Source organism: Canis lupus, chromosome 14 (assembly GCF_011100685.1).
Source record: "Canis lupus familiaris isolate Mischka breed German Shepherd chromosome 14, alternate assembly UU_Cfam_GSD_1.0, whole genome shotgun sequence".
Taxonomy (NCBI): Eukaryota; Metazoa; Chordata; class Mammalia; order Carnivora; family Canidae; genus Canis; species Canis lupus.
The window spans coordinates 14,415,458-14,429,616 of NC_049235.1; positions in this window are offsets into that span (position 1 = coordinate 14,415,458).

Genomic DNA, 14,159 nt, shown 5'->3' on the forward strand with positions numbered 1-14,159 from the left:
ATTTCTCTTTCAGAATGAAGTATTGGTACTTGAAATGCTAGAATATATCCTTTAGAATATGTTTAATACAGCACACATGCATACCCATTTTCTTGCTCAAATTCCAATGTAGGAATAACTAGAAATTGATTAAATATGTATGAATGTTAGAAAACTAAAAGAATACAGTGGTAGCAAGATATATTTGTTAGAAGGGAGCAAGCTAAAAAGCACTGGGCTCAAAATAAACTTGGGATCTATTCTTAACTCACCTAAGTAAGTACTTTCACCCATTAAAAGTAACCCAGTGGACTGCAGGTAGCACAGAAAAGAGGAGCATCAGGTATTTGATAAACCTGGCTACCTCATCTATGTTTGAAAGTCAGATCTTTCAGAGCCTGGATAAATCAGAATCTTCAAAGAACAGAGGCAATAGCATTTTTATAGGTGCTAGGATCAAAAGCTTTCTCCTCTGGGGAAAAATTGCTCTATTATTTTCCATTTCTAGCCTTGGGGCTGGAATTCAGATTGATTCTCCCATGAGCATAGCCTTCTGCAAAAAAGGATTTCTCTCACCTAATTCCTTTATGTAACTTTGGGCCTATAGTGGTGGCTTCAAATTTTAAGACCTCAGTCAAGCAATTGCAGAAACATCACTGGGATGTACAACTGTCTCTTAAAGTATTTTAGTTTTCAATCCCCTGTACATATAGATTTATAGGCTATTATGGAAAATTTTTTAAATGAAAAGTATGTTTGTGTGTGTCTGTGTGTGTGTGCGCGCACACACGCGGAAGGGGAGGAGAGAGAAAGAAATCAGTAAATAATCTAGTTTGTTGACGAGATATGAAAATATAAGTATTCAATATTTATTTATTTTTATTTATTAAATGTTTATTTATTTATGATAGTCACAGAGAGAGAGAGAGAGAGAGGCAGAGACATAGGCAGAGGGAGAAGCAGGCTCCATGCACCGGGAGCCCGACGTGGGATTCGATCCCGGGTCTCCAGGATCGCGCCCTGGGCCAAAGGCAGGCGCCAAACCGCTGCGCCACCCAGGGATCCCAGTATTCACTATTTAATCCCACAAGTGTCTATGTTTCCTTTTACATGGAGTCAACTATCAAAATCATGACTGCATTAATTTGCTATAAAATCCATATATCTTTACTTTGTAGAGACAAAGTGTGTTTACAACAAAAGTTATACCTTTGTGAATGTGACTTCAAGAATGTCTTCTTATAATTAGCAAAATATGAATATAATGATTGTTTCTTCACTAAGGCCATGCAGTAGAATATTAGGCTCCTGTGTAAAAACTTCCAGGGGACTTTTTTTCTCCCTCCTTCTCTCAATGACAAGCTATTACATTCCCAGGAAAGGAATCTCTTCTTTTTAGTCTTCTGAACCTACAATCTCAGGGGATGATAATATAGCATACCTTTTATTCAGGTGTTCAGAGGAAAGTCCTATAATTAACACAATTATTATTTTTTTTTAGATTTTTTTACTTATTTATTCATGAAAGACACTGAGAGAGAGAGAGAGGGGTAGAGACATAGGCAGAGGGAGAAGCAGGCTCCATGCAGGGACCCCCATGTGGGACTCGATCCCGGGACTCCAGGATCACTCCCTGGGCTGAAGGCGGTGCTAAACAGCTGAGCCACCCGGGCTGCTGTAATTAACACAATTAGAACTTATTTATAATTGATGAAGAACTTGCAAGATGATCATTACTCATTTCAAGGTTTAAAAGCAGCAACATATTCTATAGCTCAGAAATGAAGGAATTAACTAGGTAAAATGCTCGGTGAGGTCAAAATATATCTGGTAGATATTTGGGAAGGTGCCATTTATTTATTTATTTATTTATTTATTTATTTATTTATTTTCCCCCCAAGCAACAGGCACTGTGCTATGTCCTATGAAGTAGCTATTGTGACCTCCATTTTATTGTGAAGGGAATAGTCCTGGAGGTCTGAAGTGATTTGTCCAATAATCAATCAATAGCTCATTAGTGACAGAGAAGTAGGTTTCAGCTTTGGTTTACATGATTTAAACTTGGGCTTGTCACTGCTTTACTCTAACAGACCATTGTAGTTACAAAGTTTGTTAGTAGCTTGCTGATGCAGAAATATGCCGCCTCTCTGAAAACATGACTCAGTTCTGTTAGGATCAAGGCAAGAATAGTGCTCATGAATATTCTATGTGGTTATTTTCATGGGCTTTATAATACTTTTGGATTAACCATATTATAGTTACTTTAATTAATAAACTCCCTTGAGTGATGGTGAAATCAGCCTTTCAACTAGGTTTCTTAGGAATTTATAAAATTTAAACCTAAAAAGAAGAACTTAAACATTCTCTGGCTAGATCCTCTCATTTTATAGAGTTGAAGCTTTAGGAGTTTGTGTTTGATTCTAACATATGTGATGCTGCCTAACAGTCTGCTGCTGTGTGTTTGTCTATGTTGGAGGTGAAAAGGAGATTGTTACATTCATTAGAAGAAAATATATAAAACTGTGTTATATCTGAAAGCCTCCCATCATAAGGAAATTAAAATGTATAGTCTGGGAGAAGAATTAACATGAGTCTGTTTCTCCAATACATTGAGTCAGTTAGATCATGACTGAATTAATTTTCTGTAAACTTCATACGCATACTTAGTAGTGTTAGTATATTTTCTGCCTATATCACATTTTTTTGTATGTGAATTTAATTTTATTGTATTTTAAAGATTTGTTTATTTATTTGATAGAGGGAGCATGCATGAGCAAGGGGCGAGAGAGAGAGAGAGAATCTCAAGTAGACTCTCTACTGAGTGTAGAGCCTGATGAAGGGCTCGATCTCACGACCCTCAGATCATGACTTGAGCCAAAACCAAGAGTTGGATGCTTAACTGACTGAGCCACCCAGGTGCCCCTTAATTTCATTCTTATTCTAACCTGCTACTTTTGTATCTTCTTGAAGTATAATTATATATACGTATATATATAATTATATTTTTAAAAAAAATCAAAACATTCCTGGGATTCTCATATGATAATAGTGTTTTTAGCATTTGTTAACTGAGAAAACGTGTAATTTCAAAAAGTTATTCCCAATTCAGTAAACCTTTTAAATAAATTTGTGTTTCATGAATGTCAAAAGCATCTCCAGAAATTTGAATAACAATAGTGCATATACATAAGGGAAATATTCAGTATGTAGACAGTATCTGATGTGCACATGGATCCTTTTAGGTTCTTCATCATTCATTCATTCATTCATTACATTAAATTTTCATTTAACATATATTGATAGAGTATGTACTACATGCCAGACACTGTAAAGCAGTGGTGTAGAGAGGAGGCCAACCAGGTTTGTTCTTGACTTCTTGGAGTTCCAGGTATGCAATGTGCAATAGAGGAAGTTTATAAGGCACAAGTTTACAGGCATCAGTCCTGGCACTTGACCTAGTTTAGGGTTCAGAGAATGCCTCCTGAGTTTGTGACTCACCTGAGACTTGAAAGACTTCAGGTTTTATGGAAGATGTAGGAGAATGGGTGCAGTGCTGAGGGAGCCATGGGCTACAGACCTAGCTCTACTCCAGAGCAATTTTCTATGGAGTAATAAAAGCACATGTTGTAATCCCATTATTCTCCATTGAATAGAGGGAATATTTGAAACCAGGTTAAATGATTTAGCAAGGCCTTGGTGAGGGCATGGGATTATCAGTAAAAAGGATTTATATTTCAGAAATTCTTACAATGGGATGCTCAATGGAGATGCATTCATTCAGTCTATGAGCTCAAGATCCATGGCATGTGCTTCCTCCAAAGGGAAAAGGTCTTCTTGCTGAATCCCTCCCATGGGGAAAGGCTAGCCTTTCTTCCAAACACCTGGTAGAGCTCTCATGTACTCATTGATTTATTCAACAAATATTTAATAAGTACCTTCTATGTGCTAAGCAGTCTTCCAGGCACTGAGGATATATAAAAATCCCTCCACTCGAAGTTTACATTCTAGTTGGGGGTGGGGGAGAAAGAGATAAAGACACAGCATATAAGCTTGTGGTAAGTGTTATGAAGACAAGGCATATTAAGCAGAAGAAAAAAGATTGAAGGGATCATGGGAAGGGATGCTGTTGGGTATAAAATGTGCCAATTAGGTGCCTCTGATCAAATGACATTTCCACTGAGGCTTAGAGAAAGAAAGTCTCATTGCTACAGGGTGGGGGGAGAGTCCACATTTCCCATGCCCCGTTAAGTCAGAGAGGATAATATGACCTCTTCTCTTTCTATTCTAAGGCCTACTCTCTAAGGCCACATTTTCTTCCCATGATTTGCTGCTTCCTGGGATGACCAATAGTGTTAATATTTATTGCATTCAAGAGAAATCTGAAGGGAGGAACTGGTTTGTGAAGGTCTTTTGACCTTATCTAGCTTGTAACAAATCTCTCAGCTTGGTACACCAGTTCCAAGTGTTTGCTGACACCTATAATAAATTCTTATAACCTTTGCTCCTTTAAGGACAACTTTTTGACCTCACAGTGTGGTTTTGTTTTTTTTTTTTTTTTTTCCAATGTTATGGTCTGCTAAGAAAACAAAAGAAACATACAAGTTAGTCATCAGGATCTGCTCGGAAATGAAATTTCTCTCACTGTACGTATATAGTGGGATTGTTTTTCTCTGCCAGCTTGAACTTAGCCTTTGTCATATGACTTCTTTTGGATAATAAAATATGAGCAGAATTATTGATGTTTGCCACTGCCACAAAGTTGCTTTAAGAGCCATTTGTAATTCACCACATTTTCCCTGCCTCTGAGATCATGGAAAACACATGTTGAGAAAGAGTCTTCTGTTAGCTGGGTTCCTGAGTGATAACACTGAGTGGAGTTCCATGGCTTATATATGATAGAGTGGGCAAGAGATAAACTTCGCTGTTTTAAAGTCAGGGAGATTTTGAAGTTTTCCTTGCCAGACCTCGACTTAGCGCATCCTGGCTTATTCAGCAGGGGAGGGAGTGTTCTGGTCCCAGGCACAAGGCTGGAGTGGTGAGTTAGGCATTTTCCTGTAAAAGATTTCAGCTGATCCAGGAGCAATATTCTCCATGAAGAGAGGAGAGAAGAAAGTACACCTGAGAAAGAACTGGAGGCCAAGGCCAGGAGTAGCCAGATCTTACATCAGGCTAATGAGAATGAAGGGATATCAATGGTTTTTACTACAAAGATGGGGAAACAAATGGGATGACTATTAGGATACCAGTAAGGTCACTTAAGAAACATTAGGCATGTGTCAGAATATTTCTTTTACATGATATCTGATATATCCTGCTAGGGTTAGGGTGGCAACTAAAACCACTGCCGAGGAAGTACATTCCACTCTAGTGCAACCCATACCCCAGAATGAGATACTTTGTTGGATACTTTCCATTTGCTCTTCCAGAAGCACTCTGTATCCTTTCTGTGCTACTCTCTGTGCAGAGAATTTGACCTGTGTGAGTTGCCTTGATCTCTGGCTTCCGATTAAGTCTAGGTGATGGGAGGCCCCATCAGATGGTCAGTAATGAGAGGACAGCAGCTGTCTGTGGTCTGCTCGCTCTATCACTGTCAAGTTGTTGTGGGTTGGTAGTAACCTTCTACCCAAAGCCACTGCTCCTGACATTGATCCCCTCCAGATGGCCATTTTCTCAGAGTGCTGGTAACCACAGCCTCTTGTCTTACATCTATCTGACTTAAGTGTCATAGAAATACTGTACTGTCGCTGGCCCGGACACTGCACCATTTCTTGTTGGTTTTCCTAAGCCTTGCTCAAACTTTTGTAAATGCTCGCTTTAAGGAGCTGTCCTGAATTACTCCATTTGATTGTGCCCTTTGTTACCTACCAGGGGTCTGACTAGTAGAAGCACTTGTCTTTGTGTTCCCTTCTACTTCTTTCTTTTTCTCCACCTTCTCTAGTCATCAGGATGGTTCTTGTCTTCATGCTTGAGAGACTCACGATTACCAGAAGTCAGAGTCATCATTTATTCTGTGGACTTTCGTGGTCTTCACACACATAGAACTTCCTGTGTTCCATGGGATATCAGAATTTTAGAGGTGGGAATGCCAATGTTGCCCTTACTGGGATCCTTGCTATTTTGTAAATTTCCATTTATAGTTTTAAATGCCTAAATAAAAAATTGTCATTGTAGAAAAATTTTCTAATTTTTCTACAGATGATCATGGCTAGTCATTGCCAACATTTGTGGGTAGTGCTTGTTATATATTGGGTACTATTTTAGGTGTTGTACATATATTAACTAAAAAAATCTGAAACACTGTGTACAGAGGCATAAGGAATTTTGTTGTACATCTTTTGATTTTACTTACGCAATATTGCAGTTATTTTTAACAAAAATGAGATTCTATTATGTATGTAATTTTGTTAACTTTTTTCACCTAAAATTTGTCTGAACATTTCTCCAGGCCAATGTGATCTACATCATCACTTTTAATAGAAGTAAAACACTGCATTTTCTATTGCTTTTTATACATCCTGCTCTTATTGGGTGTATTCTTTCCAGCTCTTTGCTGTTATGAACAAAGGATATACCATCCTTGTATATAAATCTTTGTCACATTTCTTATTATTTCTTTAGGATAAATTACAATGCCTGGAATTATGGAGTGAAAAGACATGAACATTTGAAGACTTGTAAATATTGCTAAAGAGCTCTACTGAGAGCCACATCAATTTCTACTTGTATCAGTATGTAATAGTGTTTCTATATACCCTATGCAAAGTGGCTATTGTTGGTGTTGATCTTTCTCAATACAGTAATATGGAGAGTATCTTGTACCATTTCTTCAATTGCTAATGAGACTGAAGGCATTTAAAAATGTTGTGTTATTTATACGTTTGTGCTTTTTGCAAAATGTCTTAATTTCCTTTACCTATTTTTCTAGTAGGATGTTTGTTTTCTTATTGAACTTTAATGTATTTATTTTTAACCAAAGGTACATAAGCACACAGTTTAAGGAGTCACTAAATGAATAGTATGTTAAAGACTGTAGTCTCTCCCTCTTCTTGCCCTTCCACTTCCTCAGAGGCAACCACTTTCAATACTTAGAGTTGATTTTTCTAGCATTTATTTCCACATCTCTAAAACATACCAGTTAATTGGTTTTCTACTATGGAATACAAAAATGCTCCTCTTCTCCCTCATTGTTTCCCTAGCACATATCTGCTCATCTTTCCATTCTCATACTATATTTATACCATCATTTTGGTTAAATCTGTATTCATTGATTATGTTATTAGGATTATCCATTTTAAGAGATAAACTATGTCAAACTACGATTAATTTCATGCCTTGCAGTTTTTTGTTTCTCCTGGTTAAAAGTTTTTTTTTTTTTTTCCAGATTTGCCTTTTTTCCTGATTTGCATAATTTTCTGTCTTTTTAAATAACTTAACTTCAAATTATTTTCCAGGTTTCTAATCTCATTCATATGAGGTATTCTATCAAAATCATCTTCCTTTATTTTCCAGAGACTTATAACCTTTTCCAGTATGGACTGGTAGGTAGCATTTATGCCTGGAGCACAGATGGTTTTCTAGGATCTTGGTTTCTTTATTTTATTTCTTTTCTTTTCTTTTCTTTTCTTTTCTTTTCTTTTCTTTTCTTTTCTTTTCTTTTCTTTTCTTTTCTTTTCTTTCTTTTCTTTTCTTTTTTTCTTTTCTTTTCTCTTTTTTCTTTTCTTTTCTTTCTTTTCTTTTCTTTCTTTTCTTTTCTCTTCTTTTCTTTTCCTTCTTTCATCTTTCTTTTTTCAAGATTTTATTTATCTATTTGACAGAGAGAGAACAAAAGCAGAGGGAGCAGCAGGCAGAGGGAGAAGTAGAAACAGACTCCCAGATGAGCAGGGAGCCAGAAGTGGGGCTCTATCCCAGGATCCTAGGATCATGACTTGGGCCATAGGCAGATGCTTAAGTGACTGAGCAACCCAGGCACCCCTGATCTTGCTTTATTCTTATCCATGTGATTCCTTTTTCCTTTGGTGTTGTATTTCCTGCTTCCTGTACCTCAGCTATTCCTCTTTTTTAATTTACTCCCTCTTTTCTGACGGAGCTCATCCTTTGTACTTTCCAGGGTACATAAAGTTAAAATTTTAGATTTTACAAGTTTGAGAATGTCTTTATTTCTGCCTACACATTTGACTGGATTTTTGGCTAGATGGAGAATTCTAGGTTGGAAATAACTTTTCCTCCAGAATTTTGAAGCAATGCTTCCAGTTACTCATCTGAAGCTATTCTCCTTCCTGATCATTTGACTGTGATCTGTTTGTTTGTTTTCCTCTCTGGACACTTGGAGGATTTCTTTTTTGTTTCCAGTGTTAAAACTTTGCAATGATATGCATTGGTGGAAATCTATTTTCATGTAGTGCTGAGAACTTGCTGGGTCCTTTTAAATTGGACATAACATCTTCACTTCTCATCACTTTTTGAACAATTTCTTTAATACTTTTTCTTCTCTCTGTTCTTCCCTTTTGATTCTCCTATAATTTGATTCTTGGATTCTCTGGACTTTATCATTTTTGTATTTATTTTTCCTGTTTCCCATTTTCTATTCCTATGTCTTTTTCTTTTTTTATAAAAATCTCTTCTAGTTAATTTCTTCAGATTTATCTTCTGATTCTTCTAATGAGTTTTTTTTTAATCTGTTATTATGTTTGAAATTAAAACATCTCTGTCTCTCTCTCATCCTCTTCTCATTTATGGCCCTGGTAATTGATCATCAGAATAATATAATTACTGGGTTGTTGCCAGTGAGACGGGTTTTCTTTGGCTGTTTAGATCCCCCAGAGACTTAGTAGACCTCTAGTCTAGCTGCTACCAGTAGATTTAAGTGTGAGGAGCTACAGTAAATTTGTTTAAGTTTGAAGCTTGAAATTTTTGGCTTCTTTGTTTTGAACCCCCTCATTAGCTTAATAAATGGCTGCTGCTTTGTAATAATTTAACATATCCTCTTGGGTGGAATGACCACCCTTACTGTAGGCTTACTCCCTTCCCCACATCCCCTTTTCCTTGCCAGAGAACTCTTGATGGAAAGTGCTTAGCAAGCCCAGGGTTACCAACCTCATTTTCTATCAAGGCTACACTTCACAACTTATAAGAGTTTCATTATGGAGGATAGAAGCAATTGGCTTTCTCACCCTGCAAGAATCCTAACTGGGGCACCTTGTCAATCTAGATTGCTTGCTGAAGGAAGAATGTATCTCAGTAATGCAGTGTTACTTTCCATTTCTGGATACAGAGTGGCTTGTTCTAGTCTGAGTTTGTCCTTTTGTTGTGGTGGTGGTGGTGGGACTTGGCTGAAAATTGCTGAGCTAGCAATCATATTTGCACATTTTGAAATGTCCCTACCATTTTTAAACTACATCCTGTGTTGAAATTCACGGCAAGATACAGTTTGGCCCAGTGTTCTGCCCCATGTAGCAAAGTCCTCTACACTGTAGCCTGGAATATCTGGGTCTTTAGTGTCTGTTGATACTTCCTCTCAGGCATTTCTATATTTTAGGGTCGGTACTTGCAGTACCCTGCTTTTGGACACCAAATTATATCTGAATCAGTTATTAATTCATTCAGCCAGTAAGTAACCGAACCAAACAAATACTGGTTTAAACAGGTAAGAGTTTTGCTTGTTTGCTTTTGGTGTCTGGAAATACATAGTCCAAAGGCTAATGCGTGCTCAGAGATACAGTCCAGAATCCAGGCTCTGTCCGTCTTCTTGATTTGCCATTCTTAATGTGCACTTTTTACTTACATGGTCATAAGATGACTTTTGTGTCTTTTACTTTTAAGGGAGAAAGAGAAAGACAATGTGCGTACCATCTGCTTCTTTCCCTTTGAGAAAGCTTTCCCTACCCAGCAACATCTGCTTCTATCTTACTGGCTTGTCACATGATCCTCACTAGTCCAATCTGTGGATAGAAGTTGGGTTAGTCAACCAGTCGTGTCAGCATACATTGTGCCTAAGCTACTGGGACGTTTGTCCTAACCCTCAGCTTATCTATGCTGACCTTTTATTTTAGTTCTCTTGAAAGGGATCTCTCTCCTGACCAAGATCCAATCTGATCCTACACAGAATAGTGGGCTTTTCAGACTTTTAGTTCACTTGTGCAGAGCAGCCTGCCTCTCTCCCTACTACGAGTGTACTGCTGCTCCCTCCTGCCCTGAATCAGCCTCATTTTCTTTCTACCCTTTTTCTCCTGTCTCTGCTTTGTTCAGTCAGACTCTATTTATAGGAAATTTCTTATTCAATGCTTTAAACTATAGTGCATTCATTTAAATGAACCCTGGAGATTTTACAGCATGGTGAAGCTTTCTAACCTAAAGCAAAATATTCAATGTAAATTTTAAATGCATTTAAAAATGTTTCAACGCACGTAAGTAGATCTATATTTAATTTCTGGACTCTTAGAGGGAGCATGGAGGATAAAAAAAATGCTTGCCAGTTTTACCTAGTCATACATAAATTTGGCTTTAATGAGAATGTGACACTCTCTGTTTTCACATTATTATTGTCATTTTCATGTCAATCCTTCCTTGTCTTCTCACTTCTGTGTCTATTGGAGCCCAAAAGTCAACTGGAATTTCTTCAGCTTTCTCTCAGTTATAAAAAATGCACAAGAAAGCAAAGTAGATTTTACTGAAGGAGGAAAGAGGAGGGGATTTATGTCTCTCACCCCACAGAAAACAATTTAAAATCCATTTTAAACACAGTCCTTTCTTAGCAGGAGACACTCCAGGGGGAGTGTCTCTTTGGCCTTTTTGCAGTCAGTGCTGTGCTTTGCTGTTTCTCTCATTTCCTGCTGGAGTCTGCCTTCTGCCACCCTTCAGTTGACATCTTTGCCCTCTGAGATGGAGCGACTCAGTTTTGGCCTGATTCCCACCATGTAAAGTTGTACACCCAAGCTCAGAAAAGTGCTTATTAAAACAAAGTTTGTACTTTCCTTGATGGCTTATAAAGTTGTTTTGGGGAAAAATAAAAGTTTTCTGTTGTAGTATAATTCCATAGTTCTCCGACTAGACTGCAGTCAAGAGAACTATAAATGTATTTTGTGAAATGTGATTATTTCACAATTGGATTGTTATATTTTTGAAAGATATCTTTGTCCACAGACCATTTTGGCTAGATAGTTTTTTGCAGGCCAAGATGTTTTTCAGATGGACCACAGTGGTAGGGTAAAAAGATGATATTTAAAAGGTAGATCTCCTCTGTTTCTTTTTATTTTTATAATTTATTATTTTTTATTTACATGTAGTTGATATGCAATGTTAACATTACAAATGGTGATTCAATATCTCTATACATTATGCTGTGCTCATCACAAGTACAATCTGTCACCATTCAGTGCTATCAAAATATCATTGACTATGTTCTCTATGCTGTACCTTTTATTTCTGTAATTTATTCATTTCATAACTGTAAGCCTGTATCTACCACTTCCCTTCATGTGTTTTGCCCATTTGCCCCCCTTCCCCCTGGCAATCATAAGTCTATTCTCTGTGTTTATAGACCCAAGTATGTTTTTGTTTGTGTATGTATTTGTTTTGTTTTTTTTTTTTAGATTCCACGTATGAGTTAAATCAAATGGTATAGGTATTTTTCAGTTTGACTTATTTCACTTAGCATAATATGCTCTAGGTTCATCCGTGTTACTGCAAATGGTGAGATCTTATCCTTTTTATGGCTGCATAATATTCCGGTATATGTGTGTTTTGTGTGTGTACACACCACTTCTCCATCCATTCATCTATCAATGGACACTTAGGTTGCTCCCATTATCTTCACTATTGTTAAGTAACACTGCAATAGAAATAGGGGTGCACATATCTTTCTGAATCAGTATTCTCATTTTTAAAGGTAAATGCCTAGTAGTGGAATTATTGGATCATACAGTAATTCTATTTTCGTTTTTTTGAAGAACTCCAAAATGTTTTCTACATTGACTATACCAATTTACTTTCCAACCAACAGTACATGAGGCTTTCCTTTTTTCTACATCCTTGCCAACAATTGGAGTTTCTTGTATTTTTGATTTTAGCCATTCTGACAGGTGTGAGGTGGCATCTCATCGTGGTTTTGATATGCATTTTCCTGATGATGAGTGAGGGTGAGCATCTTTTCATGTGTCTGTAGGCTATCTGTATGTTGTCTTTAGAAAAATGTGGATTTAAGTCTTCTGCCCATTTTTAATTGGATTTTTTTTGGTATTGAGTTATGTGAGTTCTTTATATATTATGGATATTAACCCCTTATCAGTCATATCATTTGCAAATATCTTCTCCCATTCACTAAGATGTCTTTTTGTTTTGTTGATGGTTTCCTTTGCTGTGCAAACCCTTTTTATTTTGGTGTAGTCTCAATAGTTTAATTTTGCTTTTGTTTCTCTTCATAGGGGATATATCTAGAAAAATGTTGCTATATCTATGTCAAAGCTGTGCTCTCTTCTGGGATTTTTATGGATTTAGGTCTTACATTAAGGTGTTTAATCTATTTTGAGTTAATTTTTGTGTGTGATACAAGTAAATGGCCCAGTTTCATTCTTTTGATTATAGCTGTCCAGTTTCCCTAGCACCATTTATTGAAGAGACTGTCTTTTCCTCATTCTATATTCCTGCCTTCTTTGTCATAGATTAATTGACCAAATACATGTGGGTTTATTTCCAAACTCTTTATTCTGTTCCATTGATCTGTATGTCTCTTTTTGTGCCAGTACCATACTGTTTCAATTACTACAGCTTTGTAGTGTAACTTGAGGTCGAGAACAAAGCTGGAGGCTTTGTGTTTAAAAACAAAACAAAGTTTCTCAAAACTGCTTTGGTTATTCAGGGTTTTTGGGGTTCCATACAAATTTATACTATTATCTATTCTAGTTCCATGAAGAATGCTATTGGTATTTTGATAGGTATTACATTATAGATTGCTTCGAATAGTATAGACATTTTAACAATGCTAATTCTTTCAATCCATGATCATGGACTATCTTTCCATTTGTTTGTGTCATCTTCAATTTCTTTCTTCAGTGTTTTATACTTTTCAGAGTATAGGACTTTCACCTCCTTGGTTAAATTTATTCCTGGGTATTTTATTCTTTTTGGTATATTGTAAGTGGAATTGTTTTCTTAATTTCTCCTTCTGCTACTTTGTTATTAGTGTATAGAAATGCTACTGATTTCTGGGTATTAATTTTGTATCCTGCAACTTTACTGAATTCATCTATTACTTCATATAGTTTTTTGGTGGAGTCTTTAGCATTTACTATACAGAATATCATGTCATCTGCAAATAGTGACAGTTTTACTTTTTATTTACCAATACAAATGCCTCTTATTTATTTTTTTTACTTGTCTGATAGCTGTGGCTAGGGCTGCAGTACTATGTTGAATAAAGTAGTGAGAGTAGACATTCTTTTCTTCCTGATCTTAGAGGAAAAGTTCTCAGTTTTTCACCATTGAGCATGATGTTAGCTGTGTTTTTGTCATATTTGGCCTTTATTATGTTGAAGTATGTTCTCTGTATGCCCACTTTGTTGAGAGTTTTTATAATCAACAGATACTGAGTTTTGTCGGATGCTTTTTCTGTATCTGTTGAGATGATCATGTGATTTTTATTATTCATTTTGTTGATGTGCTGTAGCACATTGATTTGTGAATACTGAATGATCCACGTATTTCTAAAATAAATCCCCCTTGGTTATGGTGAATGGTCCTTTTATGTATTGTTGAATGCAGTTTGCTAATATTTTGTTGAGGATTTTTGCATCTATATTCATCAGAATTATTGGTCTGTAGACTTTTTTGTGATATTTTTGTTTGGTTTTGGTATCATGATAATTATGGCTTCATAGAATGTGTTTGGGAGCTTTCTTCCTTTTGTATTTTTTGATATAGTTTAAGCAGAATAGGTATTAACTCTTTTAAAAATGTTTGGTAAATTTCACCAGCAATCTGTCTGGTCCTGGACTTTTATTTTTTGGTAGTTTTTTGATTATTGATTCAATTTTTTAACTAGTAATTGGTCTCTTTGGATTTCCTCTTTTCTTTTCTTTTTTAAATTAATTAATTAATTATTTTAAAGTTTTTATTTAAATTCTAGTTAGTAAACTTATACTGTAATATTGGCTTCAGGAGTAGAATTTAGTGATTCATTACTTACA